The sequence below is a fragment of the Suncus etruscus genome (genome assembly GCF_024139225.1).
Source record: "Suncus etruscus isolate mSunEtr1 chromosome X unlocalized genomic scaffold, mSunEtr1.pri.cur SUPER_X_unloc_1, whole genome shotgun sequence".
NCBI classification, from domain to species: Eukaryota; Metazoa; Chordata; class Mammalia; order Eulipotyphla; family Soricidae; genus Suncus; species Suncus etruscus.
The window spans coordinates 1,300,658-1,314,771 of NW_026060304.1; the positions used below are offsets into that span (position 1 = coordinate 1,300,658).

General features: G+C 42.8%; 1 protein-coding gene and 1 non-coding gene across 2 annotated transcripts in view; both read right to left on the reverse strand.

Annotated features, from left to right (window-relative positions):
* Positions 1-14,114, reverse strand: part of LOC126000521 (zinc finger protein 688-like) — a 431,160-nt gene that overhangs the window by 273,994 nt on the left and 143,052 nt on the right. The window lies entirely within an intron of this gene.
* LOC126000549 (small nucleolar RNA U3) lies at positions 6,781-6,991 on the reverse strand. Its single transcript, XR_007492792.1, has one exon. It is a non-coding gene; the product is annotated as a small nucleolar RNA U3 (small nucleolar RNA).

Genomic DNA, 14,114 nt, shown 5'->3' on the forward strand with positions numbered 1-14,114 from the left:
CTCTTAGCACCCAGAATCTGTAGCTACTACCCCATGTGAACAGCAGTGGCATCCAAGAAGACAGTTTCACTCCCATCGGAACCCCTGCCTGCCACTGGGGCAGATATATATTTCTGTTTATCTCTTCCTTTCATTCATTTAAAACATTGGTTTGCAATATATTTTTTGCTGAATGTATATCATGCTGATCACTTTATTTCCTTTCAGGACCCAGTTATTGTCTAGAGGGATTATTTCCAACTATCATTGTCATTGTGATCCCTTAAGTCTTAATAGCAATTCCCCTCTGATTGTGCAAAGCTGCCTACTATTGACTAATCTTTCTGGCAACCTTCTTGAAAACCACAGTAACTACAGCCTGAAAATGGCAGTTATTCTACAAAGTTCTACGTGCTGACAAGCATTTAAATCTCCCATCCAACAAACTTTAGTCCATGGATCTTGGACAACATCCATAAACTGATCCATTAACAGATGCCTTGCAAATCTATACTAATATCCAAAGTGTCACATCTCATCGCCAGAATGCACTAGCTGTCTTGGTATTAGCTGCACCTGTGTGTACACACCTGTGGACAGACACACGACTAAAGGACTCCTCCGAGTGGACCTAGTTCCCTTCTCAGTCCAGGGACAGTAACTCTTACCTGTGCCCAGGGAGTGCAGAAAGAATTCTCCATGTCCAGTCCATCATGAGAGCTGTGCACTCGCAGCGACTATCGGGAAGCATTTGTTAATTTTGTAATTCCTATAGGGGTAAACTTTTTAATTAGGTTTCAATTATTTTGTATCTTAATAAGTGAAAATCTAATATGCTCAATTCAACAAGAATTGAGGTATTATGCAGATTTTCTCTGAAATGTCTATGACTGATTGTTTGAAGCATGAGATTTTACTTTATCCTTTGATGTGTTTGAAGGAAAGTTCCTGTTTGAAAAACTAGGATGACAGAACCTGCTTTCACAGAGATCTTTCTGAATGACATAGCCTCTATTGCTCTGTTCATTGATAGGAAACATTTGATTTGAGGTATTTTGCAATCTGTGTGTTTACACTTTGATTTTGTTCTTGTTCTGGGATCACACCTGGTGACGCTTAGGGATTACTTCTGGAGCTGCAATCAGAAATTGCTCCTTGCTTGGGTGGACTATATGGTTTTCTGGGTTCAAATCCAGCACTCGGGGGTTTCAGAGTGTGAGTGGAATTCACCAGCCAGAGTTGCCCATAGAGAGAGTTGGTTCAAAGAAAAATAGAAAGGAATAGATACAAAGCAGGCAGCATCTCTCCGATGCTATATCTCTGACCCTGCTTGGTCACTATCGTAAGCTGCCCTGCAAAGGCCTGACTCTTTCCATTTATATCCAGGATGAAAAGGGGTATGTCCAGGGTCATATGCAGGTTCAACTAACATCCAGTGGGATTACCAAGGGATATTTTAAAGTCCAACTGCCATACATTGACACCTACATTTTTTTTCGTTTTTGGGCCACACCCGGCGGTGCTCAGGGGTTACTCCTGGCTATCTGCTCAGAAATAGCTCCTGGCAGGCACGGGGGACCCTATGGGACACTGGGATTCGAACCAACCACCTTAGGTTCTGGATCGGCTGCTTGCAAGGCAAACCCGCTGTGTTATCTCTCCGGGCCCGACACCCACATTTTATACTATATTTTATTAATTAAAAACTTCTTAAAAGGGGCCGGAGAGATAGCATGGAGGTAAGGCGTTTGCCTCTCATGCAGGAGGTCATCGGTTCGAATCCCGGCGTCCCATATATGGTCCTCCCGTGCCTGCCAGGAGCAACTTCTGAGCCTGGAGCCAGGAATAACCCCTGAGCACTGCCGGGTGTGACCCAAAAACCACAAAAAAAAAAAAAAAAAAAAAAAACTTCTTAAAAATACCTTATAACATTATTCATACATTGTTCATTAGTAATACAATGGACATATTCCTTAATATTTTCAGTTTTTATTATTGGTATGCAGTTTTACTGTTGACTTCTCATCTGTCTGCTCTGGACAGATAATTTATTTTTTTGTATGATATATTTTTCCATTTTAGACACTGAGATATACTCCTCTTAATGAGGGGGACTATTCATATAAATTTATTTTATTTTATTTAGGACAGTTCTTGTCCAGATCGACAGATTCAATTCTCATTTGTCACTGCCCCAAAATAAAAGAAAACACAAAACTAAAACTTATACAGATATAAATGTCAAAAAGCATCGATTCACATGGGCTCCCCATGTTATTCACTGAATGCTACTTAACCTCCCCTATCTATCTTTTGGGGTATTGTTTGATTTTTGGGTCCTATCTGCTGGCACTTAGGAGTTACTACTGGGGGCCAGAGAGATAGCATGAAGGTAGTGTGTTTGCCTTGCATGCAGATGAATAGTGGTTTGAATCCCGGTCCCATCCAGACACTACTTACCGAGTGTGACTAGTGAGCAAAAAGGAAGAGTGAATATGAGCATGGCCTAGTGGGGACACTGAGAATATATAAAATATTTAAAAGAGGGGGCTTGAGCAATGGCACAAGTGGTAGAGCGTTTGCCTTGCAAGTACTAATATAGGACAGACCATGGTTTGATCACCTGGTCCCTCAAGCCAAGAGTGATTTCTGAGTGCATAGCCAGGAATAACCTCTGAGAGTGACCTGGTGTGCCCCACAAATCACAACATTTAAAAAAGAAAAATATACTCATTATTGTTTTAGAGGAATCTGCTAAAATAATATCATTAAAATCATTATACTTCTAGAAACACACCTGGCAATATTCAGGGGTTTGTCCTGCTCTGCAAATAGGAATTACTCCTGATGCCTCAGGGAACATAGGCGATGCCTGGGATTGAACCCTGACATGGTACCAACAATGCATTAGCCCTTCCCTATGTCCCATAGCTCCAGCCCTAGTTGGGGCTATCTCTTCGACCTCATGATTGTATTAATTTCTGAGAAATTATAAAACGTCATCTGTAGTAGAATTCTGAAGTCAGGTTGAAAAGTTCAAAGCTCCCAAATGGGCTGGAGCAGGGTGCGAATGGTACGGTGTCTGTATTGCACACGACTGACTTAGGACAGGCCACAGTTCACTCCCTCAGAGTCCCCTATGATACTTCAAGCAGGATTGTGAAGATGATAGTGCTTGGGAACCCAGACAGGATTCTTTCTGCAGGGCAGGTCTGGGCAGCAGGGGACACTCGCAACCCAACATTTTCTGCTACCACCCAAGAGGAAGCTCAGAGGACTGGAGGCTATCCTTCAAATATGGAATATTCAATTTTCAGATAAAATCTTCAGAAGTAGCATCCGGGGAAGGAAATTGTTCATGTTTTCTGAGCTGTTATGAATATTTTATTCTATTTGGAAATTGATACAAGAAATAACTTCATGATAATCATTATAGCACAATTTTTGTAAATTTCCAAAGATGGATTGACAGGACACATTTGATTTCTTTAACATAATGAATCAACATAGTTTTGGTTTTTGGGCCACACCCGTTTGACGCTCAGGAATTATTCTTGGCTATGTGCTCAGAAATTGCCCCTGGCTTGGGTGGACCATATGGGACCCCAGGGGATCGAACCGCAGTCCGTCTTACACTAGCACTTGCAAGGCAGACACCTTACTTCTAGCGGCACCTTCCCGGCCCCAAGAATCAACATCTTATGTTGAAAACTCAACTAGAAATGACTTTGTAAATCGCAATGGTGACCTCAGTCACCTGACTGAGAAGCTGGAGAGGTGCATCTTCTAGATCTTTGTGTCCATCTCTTGAACTGACCATTTCCGTCATCTAGCCTGCAGATCTGCTTTGTCCACAGCAGTAACAATGCCTGGAGGTTTCCTGAGAGACAGAGATATACAAGGGTGCACTGCTCTACCACTGTTGGGATAACCGGGTTTCCATTCTGTTTTTCTGCTGGTGCTTGTCACTCATTGGAAGGGATCAACTGTGTTGAAGCATCTTTTGGATGTTCCCTTACCCTTTTCTCCACCCTAGAGGGTTGTCTTTCTCTTTCCAATAAAGACTCCATAGCTGGGCGAAATGGGTTGCAATATTTTTTACAAATGGGCTGACTGACTTAAATCTCTTGCTAGCAGTCGAAGGGTGGTAGTGGAACTTTCCTCAGTCTGCTTTATTCCCTTCTATCTTTGTGGATTATTTCCATAGTCAATGCTTGCTTCAAGACCCGATTCTCCTCAATCCCTTAGGGTTAATTTATGAGACCCCAAATATCCTGGAGACGTTGCATTTTCCCAATGGAGGCTGAGGTGCTGAACATAGTGAAAGTGCCTTCCTGTATGAACAGAGGAGAGCCTGCATCTCTGGTGTCAGGACCCACACAGAGCATTGTGCTCAGACATGCAGTGTGTTTTTGGCTTCAGCTTCTTCCATTCCACCCAATCTTCGAGCTCTGAATCCAGGTCAACTACCTGAACCACAGCTGGGAGAGCTGAATCAGCAGAATTGTGGGAAAGTTTTGAGTAGATGGGAGTTATAAACCCAGGTAATGGTGTATGTAGAATTTTGTAGAATAATCACTGTTTCTCAGCCTGCAGATACTCTGGTTATCTACAACTGTCCAGGCTTCTACAGGAGACTGCAATGAGCTGTATGTCAGCCTGCTATACAGGTGCAGCAATGCTGCAGAGCCCCAAAGCTGGCAGAACTGCATGGTGCAGAATTCCTAGTCTTTCAGCATCTGGTGCTACAAGGCTCAAAGGGTCCATGGGAATAAACTGCCAGGAGCATCATGCCAATCCAGAGATTCCTACTTGTAAATGATTGTCTACCTGAAACTGAGAGAAAAAGGGAGTATCTTTATTCTCTCTTAAGTCTGAGGTCACTCCCCACCCAAGGCCAGAGAGAGAGAGTCGCTAGCTAGAAGTGGCTGGGGAAAGGTCCAGTTTCAATAGAAATAGAGGGAGAGATACAAATAGAGGGATAGATGCTTTATCGAGACTTCAATGGATGGGACAGTGCTTTTCTGCTCACTATCTGGCTCCATCAGTGGCCGATCTTCTTTTTATACCTGTGATGTTTCCTGAGTGCAGGTCCAGGGGTCTCCAACAAGCGTGTTCCACTGTCATTATATCAGCAGAAATGGTCATTATGTCTATGCACAGAAATTCATGGGTAGAGTCACCTTCACTGCTGTCTGGCCCACCATCACAGGACATATGGGATGAACAGTCTGAGACCTGAAGACATAGCCCTTTATAACTGTGTGAAACAGTGTGACATCACACATCCTGAGTGTTTAATACACCTGAGGGAGAGGCAACTGTGCTTGGTGAGAGGATGGCAGGACTGCTGATGCCTCCTGACTTCCACATGAATTTTCTGGATGTGAGTATAGGGCTTATATATGTTTGTATTAATTCTTCAAAGTTGTGGGTCCATTGGTCTTTGCTCAACTGATCTCTGCACCAAAGAATCACTACTGTCTATTGGCACCATATAGTATGGTAGCAGATCACTACTGGGTTATCTATATGCAGCCAAGTGCCTTGCCTATATGGTAACTTATAACTCATAAATTATTGAAGCATATAATAAAGTACCTCTCAATTATTCAGCACCAGCCTAAAAGGATTTTCCCTGGAATGTATCTTTTCATCCACTATTTCCATGTTGTAAAGTCCACTGGAACTTCCCAGAGTCTAGCAGGAAAACCACTCTGAAGTATGTGCTGGTGCATTCCGGGTTGTTACCCTGTAGATTTTTCCCTGAAAACCTCAACATTTCCACAGGTTTTTTTTTAAACAAAATGTCCTTGTTTTGCATGTAAGTGAATAAAGGAGGTTTAATATTGTATTTATACTTAAGGCAAGAAAAAAACACAAACATATTTCAAATCGTCAAACAAAAACTTTGGGTCAGCTCTCTAGGGGCTTTTCCTAGGATGCTTTGCATAGTGAGATTAATTTTAACTTCCTGGGGTTTCATATGGAATGCTGAGCATTGTAACAGCATTGGCTGTTTGCAAGAGAAAGGTCCTATCATCTGGGCTAACTCTCTGACTCATCTCTGCGGTTGTTCCTGGGGACTTTCATTTATTTTGAGAGAAATAAAGTGCATTTTGATGTCTTTACTTTCAGATTTTAAAGTACCCCATAACTTAGGGATATATCACTCGAATTCTTTTTAGTAAAGTTTGAAAGGAGATATAAGACCCCAAGTAGCCTCAACCTGCATTGATTGATCCTGGGTTTATTGAGGGAAGGAAACCCTGAGATTTTCAACAGCCTGTTTCTGGATGTTGCTGGCCCTTCTGGGCACCTCGAAGATTGTGTTTGTGACGGGCCATGATCAACTCCTTGCAAAGGGATAGATATCATGATCAATTATCCCAGTTTCCCTGCCTGCTTCTGTGCAGAAAATTTATTTCTCTCTTTCTGTCTCTGACCTTGGGTTTTTATTTTTGACACAGATTTGAACTACTGGGACTTTTCAGGACTTTTTTTAACTTGTTTTGAGTGTGTAAAAGAATTAGCAAGTCTAAAAAAATCATACCAAATGAGACACACAAACACTTGCAATTATGGGCTTTTTTTGTTTTTGGGCCACACCAGGCGTTGCTCAGGGGTTACTCCTGGCTGTCTGCTTAGAAATAGCTCCTGGCAGGCACGGGGAACCATATGGGGCATCGGGATTTGAACCAACAACCTTAGGTCCTGGATCGGCTGCTTGCAAGGCAAACAACGCTGTGCTATCTCTCTGGGCCCACAATTATGTTTTATTTTTTAAACATTTTTTTAAATACCACTCAGACTGCATCCTCTCCCTTTACCTTTTCCAGATGAAAGGAAGAAAGATCATTGATGGGCACAGGCAGCCACAGGATAAACACCTCGACCCAGCTTCATGCTCAGAAGAGGACGCTCTGGTTCCTCATGGCTTCGGGTGCCCTACATGATCAGAGAAACTTCTCTAGTTACACACTGAAGAAATGTTCTCTAAAAGTATAGTCTTTGCAATTATGTTTTACTTTGATTTTTGAAGCATATAACCTTGCTCTAAACTCATAATTTACTCGTGTCAGTGTTCAGGAAACCATATGGTCTGCCAGGGATCGAACCTGTGTTGGCTGCATGTCAGGAAAATGCCCTATCTGTTGTAGTCTCCTGGCTCTAACATATATTTGTTGTTTGGGGACTCTATGACATCATTTATCAGAATTTTTTTTACCTTTTTGTTTTGTTTTTGGTTTTTTACCTTTTTGTTTTGTTTTTGGTTTTTGTTTTTGAGTCAGAGCCGGCAGAGCTCAAGGGTTATTTCTTGCTCGATTCTCAGTTATTGCTCCTGGCAGGCTTGTGGGAATCATATGGGATGTAGGAATTTGAACTACCGTCCTTCTGCATGCAAGACAAATGACCTACCTATGTGCTATCTCTCCAGCTCCCTTACCAGAATTTTCTGCAAGCAACTTCCCTCATATAGTTCCACTGACCAGACCATCCACCAATCCTGTCATTAGTGGAAGTCATATAATTTCTAACTATAATTCAAACAACATATGGGCGTGGAGTGATACCATAGCAGGTAGGATGTTTGCCTTGATGTGGCCACCCTGACTTTGACTCCAGGAATTCTTTATGGTTCCTTGAGCCCCAAGAATGGATAGCAGAGCCAGGAGTAATCCAAGAGCACTGCTGGATACAGCCTCCAAAACAACACAAAACAGAGAATACTTCAACATGTATCTTTTTTATGAGCACATTGAGCATACTGTACCGAAAGACTGCAGCTGTATTTTCTTGGGAAACTTACCTGGGACAGAATAAGAGTAAAATATATAAGTAGCACAGTGTCATTTATAAGGATGTTCATATATATATGAAGACACAAGTGTCTTTTGCCATAGGATTAGCCACAATCTGGATTCTTCATTTCTATCCCAAAATTGCCTTAGGTTTTCATCTCTCCTGGTAGTGGTGCTCTCTACCGACCAGAGGACAAACTGCAGCTTCCCCTCCAACCAGGAGGTCAGAGCTGCAGCTCTCCACCCCACCCCATTCCCACTGCTGCACATGTCCAGGCATGAATCTACCCTGCTCCTGCACCTGGCACCAGGCACAGACATGGCCCTGGTGGCCTCCTTGACTGAGCTTCATGCAGAGGTCCGCTGTTCCTTGCCCAGGATTTTTTTCAGGAGCCCGTGAACCTGGGATGTGGCCACAACTGCTGTGGCTCAGACTTTCTGCAGCACTGGAAGCACCTGCAGGATGTCTTGCCCTTCACTGTGTGCTTGCACCCCTACAAGCATGGGCACTCCCAGAAGAAAACACAGCTGGGGTACATGATTGACCTGGTCCAGCAGCTTCCCAGCAAAAGGTTGAATGTTACAGAATTGGAATACGAGAAGGAGGAGGATGAGGAGGAAGAGAAAAAGAAAGAAGAATAAGCAGAGGGCAGAGGCCACTATGAGAGGCACCAGCATGTCCTGAGCCTGCTATGTGAGGACTACCTGGCGTTGCTATGTGGCCAGTGCGATGACTCCCCTTCCTGACAGCCATCACAGGAACTGACATTCACCACAGGGCAGAGATTCAAGAGCTGCCTGGGGCAGATGGAGAAGCAGCTGGAGGAGGCAGAAATAATCTTTGAAAGGCAGGTGTGGGAGGGACAAAGATGGAGGAATACAGTGGAGAGTCAAAGGCAGGAGTTGTGCCGTGATTTCCAGGGACTAAAGCATGTCCTACAATCAGAGTAGGATGCCTTGGCTAAGATCCAACTGGATGTAATGAGCGCTGTTTTCCACAATGGAATCTGAAACATGAAAGAGCTGTCTGGGCTGGGCTCCAGCTCAAGACCAGCCTGAGCACCCTCACCCTGCTCTCTCTGAAGGCTGACCGACGCTCCTAAAGGGGGTCAGGAATAGTTAGCTGCAGTGGGACCAATTGCAAAAGTAAGGAGTTCCCCCAAACTTTCTGCCAGCACCCCAAGTTCACCCGCACTTTCCTCCCACATGTCTCTGTTTGCAGACCATAATGAGCAGATTTCAGATGGATGTGACTGTGGATCCTGAGACGGCTCATCCAGGTCTGTTTGTCTCCCAGGACAAGAGACTGGCCAGGAGAACCAGCCTGGGGCCCTGGTCTTCTTGCCAACACATACAGAGCGCATGTAGCTATCCTGGGTGCTGAGGGATTTGATGGCAGCCAATGCTCCTAGCAAGTCCAAATCGATGGCTTGAGTGGATGGCCGTTAGGCTGTGTTCTGCAAAAACTTGCCTTCACCTGGTGCCCACTCATGAGCAAGACATTTTCCCTCTTGCCCACTCTCAAGCTCCACTTCGGCATTTTCCTATATTATGAGTTCGAAGAAGTCACCTTTTACAACCTGAGAAACAGATCTCACTTCCAAATAATCTCTGCCTCGTTGACGGGGACCCATTTGCTCTATTTCATATATCTGACCTATTTCACCACTGGAAGCTCCTCCAAGTAACTCTCCATGATCATCGTCAGAGACGGGTGTGGGATCCTTTGCTGATGTTCTGTTTTCCTGAGTAGCTGTTGAGTTGGAAATGTAGTGCCTGTATTGTTGAGGTTCTCCTGGATTTGTAACATCCACTGAAGAAGGGTGTTGAAAATTGGATGACTGAAACTCAGTCATGAACAACTTTGCAATTGTGAAAAACAAAGAAAGATGCACTGAATTGTATTATGAACAGCCATTTGACCATGGTATTCATATAAACTAATTTATTTAAAAAGAGATGCTGGGGCTAGAGAAATAGCACAGCAGTAGTACATTGGCAGGCCCGGAGAGATAGCACAGTGGCGTTTGCCTTGCAAGCAGCCCATCCAGGAGCAAAGGTGGTTGGTTCGAATCCCAGTGTCCCATATGGTCCCCCGTGCCTGCCAGGAGCTATTTCTGAGCAGACAGCCAGGAGTAACCCCTAGCATCGCCAGGTATGGCCCAAAAACAAAAACAAAAACAGTAGTGCATTGGCCTTTTACATGGTGACCTGGGACAGACCCGGGTTTGATCTCCAGTATCTCATATGGTCCTCCGTGCCTGCCAGGAGTGATTTTTGAGCATAGAGCCAAAAATAACCACTGAACACCACCAGATGTGGCCCCAAAACAGACAAACAAAAAGAAAGAGGGAGATGCTTTTGCATGTGGATGAGAAGTTTGAAAGGTATCCCCTCTGGTCTGGCCTATGGATGAACTTTACTTGCCATATTGATAAGGTTCTTTGAGGTATGCCCCCCCATAATTTGAGCATGAAGACCATTCATCATGACCTTGCAGTATTGTTCTATTAAAACCAACTTTTAGACCCTAATCTTGGTCTAGGGTACTTACCTCGTCTGACTAAGTAGTGTAAATAAAAACTCTCTATGTTTGCCCACCATGGATCGTCTCAGTGTGCTTGATTAAGAGAATGCCTGTTACTACAATACTGAGTGCTGGGAACAGAATAAGAGTCTTGTCAGATGTCTGACTGCTTGGGATCTTTCTTCCAACCCTCATTTCACCATAGACCCCACATCTGTGGAAGATGTGAGGAAAGTCAGATGCTCACAAGGTGTTTTGGGGAGTGTCCCACGAGCATGTCCCTGCAAGAAGTTCTCCCACTCTTTACCCCTTCGAACCCTGGTCGTCTTCTCTCCAACACCCAAGAGTGGCTTTGCCCCTTACCTCTTTAGTCTATGTAGTTACCTTCCTCTGTCCTGTAGTCTAACAAAGTGAGATGTGACACCCCCGTCCTCTTTTTCTGTGTCATGGCAACAGAACTTAGTTGTGAGTGTATGTTGACCTTATATGGCTTTATTCATTTCAACTTAAAAAAATAAGAATTTTAGGGACAGAGTGATTGCATATCAGGAGGCTGTTTGCCCATATGTACCTGACCCAGTTTGATCCCCATCATCCCACTCAGTTCTTTGAGCCTGCCAAGAATGATTTCTGAGCTGAGAGCCAGGAAGAAACTCTGAGAACCAGTAGATGTGGCTTCCAAACAAAACAAAATAAAAATGAAAAGAATTTTAGCATCAGAACCTACCATTTTCTGTAACCCAACTTATTCTTTTTCTAGCACCCACCATGGTCCCACATGATGACCTCAATAATTTCTTGGTCTATTAAAGAACTAGTTTGGTAGATTCCATACATGCCTAGGTGAGCAGGCCTGACCAGTAGACTATGCACCTTTGTTCTTTTTTTAAGATCTCTCTTTTTATCCAACTACAGACATGTTTATAATCACAGTTCTTAAACAAAGACAATATTATAAGAAAATAAATTAGGTGCCAGTGAGGTGGCGCTAGAGGTAAGGCGTCTGCCTTGCAATTGATAGCCAAGGAAGGACTGTCATTCGATTCCCTGGTGTCCCATATGGTCCCCCCCAATTGAGGGGCGATTTCTGAGCGCTTAGCCAGGAGTAATCCCTGAGCATCAAACGGGTGTGGCCCGAAAAAAAAAAAAAACAAAAAAAATAAGAAAAGAAATTAAAAATAAATCTTCAGAAGCCGGAGACATAGAATGAAGGTAGGGCGTTTGTCTTGCATGCAGATGTACAGTGGTTCCAATTCCGGCATCCCATATGTTCTCCTGAGTCTTCCAGGAGCGATTTCAGAGCATAGGGCTATGAGTAGCCCCTGAGCACTGCAGGATGTGACTGAAAAACCAAAAATAAAGTAAAACAAAGTAAACTTAAAATATCTTCAATTCATTTTCTTTTTTACCTCTCCTCTTTTTTTCTTTCTCTTGGTCTTCTTCCCTTCTTCCTCCTCTTCTATTTCTTCCTCTTCATTTTCTTTCTCCTGTTAATCTACTTCTTCCTCGTCTACTTTCCCTTATTCCTCCTTCTTTTTGTTCTCTTTTTCTCCCCTTCTTTTTCTTCTTTCTCTTCCACTTCTTCCTCCTTTTATTCTTCCTCTTCCACTTCTTTTATTCTTCTTCTTCCTCCTTCTCTGATTTTTCCTTCCTGTACTTTCTTTTCTCTTTTTTTCTTCCTCTTCTTTTTCCTCTTCTTCATGCACGTGGGTGGTAGTTCAAACCCCAGCATCTCACATGGTCCCTTGTGCCTGCCAGAAGTGATTTCTGAGTGTAGATCCAGGAGTAACCCCTGAGCACTGCCAGGTGTGACCTCCCAAAAAAAAAAAAACAAAAAAACAAACGAAATCAGAATTTGGCTCATCTGATTTTGACCTTGGTACCTTTGGAACTTACCTGGGTCCCTCAGGAAATGTGCAATGAATGAGTGAATAGCTAGGCATAAAATAACAAGTATACCCCAAATCTGAATATGTCTTTTAAAAAGAGAAAACTAGAGGTTTCTGATATTGAACACCTACTCTCCCCTATTCAATTTCATCAGGTCTCTGAGTAGACAGGGTCTTTTCAAAAAGCTCCCTCCCATGAATCCATTTTTCCACAAACCACTTGGACAGTATTCATTTGCATGAGGATATTTCAATTTAAATGCTTCCATATGTTTCCATGCATAGTGAACCTAGCATTTCTTTCTCCTAAAATATACAACACCTTAAAACCCAGTTGAACAAATGACTGAAATACTTTGCAATATTTTTTTATCATAATCAGATAACCTCATGGGTTTGGTGGTAAAAGTAGGTCTACTTCTAGACACATTTTAACAATCAGTTCAATAGATCAATTACTTAAACACCCTGAAACTCCAGGATTCCAACCACCTGGGCCTTTTGAAATAAGTAGATTCATCACAAAGTTTGATTTCCTAGAATATATGGGATAGATGAAAATGTTTATGTAAAATGCAGCTTAGATACTGTAAACAGGGCATTCAGTAGGAGGACAAGAAGCCTCCATCTAGAGTCTGTTTGTTGATCCATGCTGGGGCCAGATCTTCTGAGCTCATTCGAGGTTTGTGTCAGCTTGTACAATTAGTTATACTTAGAATTTCGCACATCCTTGAAACTGTCAAATTCCTAAACATGTGATACTATAAAGTGGCCATGACTGGGGTAAGAGAGATAGGTTAGCGGCGTTTGCCTTGCAAGCAGCTGACCCAGGACCTAAGGTGGTTGGTTCGAATCCCGGCATCCCAGATGGTTGCCTGTGCTTGCCAGGAGCTATTTCTGAAGAGACAGCTAGGACTAACCTCTGAGCAATGCCAGGTGGGGCCCCAAAACAAAAAAAAAGTGGCCATGACAACAGTCATAAAGTGTCTTCTCAACTCTCTGCTGGCATGTTTCAGCTCAAAAATATGAAGTTACAAATATGCACATATATCAGTGCTCAAGAGACACTCCAGACATGGTCTTGCTTACTGTAGCTAATCAATTGAAGCACAATCCGTTTTAATATCCTGCTTTCCCTCATCCCCTAACCCCTTCTTCCTTAAACACATAAGCAGACACCCTGTTTTAATCCATCTCCCATCCTACCTCATTGGCTGACATAGTCCAGAATTACTTCCCGTAAAATGAATAATCCATTTCCACCTAAATAAACTAAATGTGCAGTCAAAATTATAGTCAAAACAGGTATTCTCAAAGTGGCCCGTGGTTGCTTCCATGTGATTGCTTTTCTTACCTGAGATTCTACCTCACCAATGATTTCTACATCCAGTGACTAGGAGGTGACTTGTGCCTTCTACATCTTGGAATTATCGTCCTCATTTACAACTAACATATGAATTTCAACTCAGTGAAATTATTTTCTTCCTAACGCACAAAATCTGAAATGTGTGTAGATTTAACTTCTATAAAATACTCAGACAATGCTGATGATTCCTGCTAAGGATAGTTATTTTCCATGATAAAAATAAACAGAAGAGACTATTCTATTCTTTGGTAGTCTCCCTTCTCACTCTCAGCACAGGGTTGATGATTAATGAAGGAGATCCTGATAAGGAATTAGTTGAAATAACTTTGTCCAATATTTTATTCTTTCCTGTTAGTTAAAATTGTATCCTCTCACTAACTTTTGATATATCCATGAATCCTAGAAACAGTTTTAATGTTTTTCCAACTTATTTCATTGTTTAAATTTAGCAATAGGTCAAAATGTTGGTAGCAGACAACTCCTGAGGCCGAAGCGGTGGCACAGAGCAGTAAGGCATCTGCATTGCTTTGCTAGCCTAGGACAGACCACGG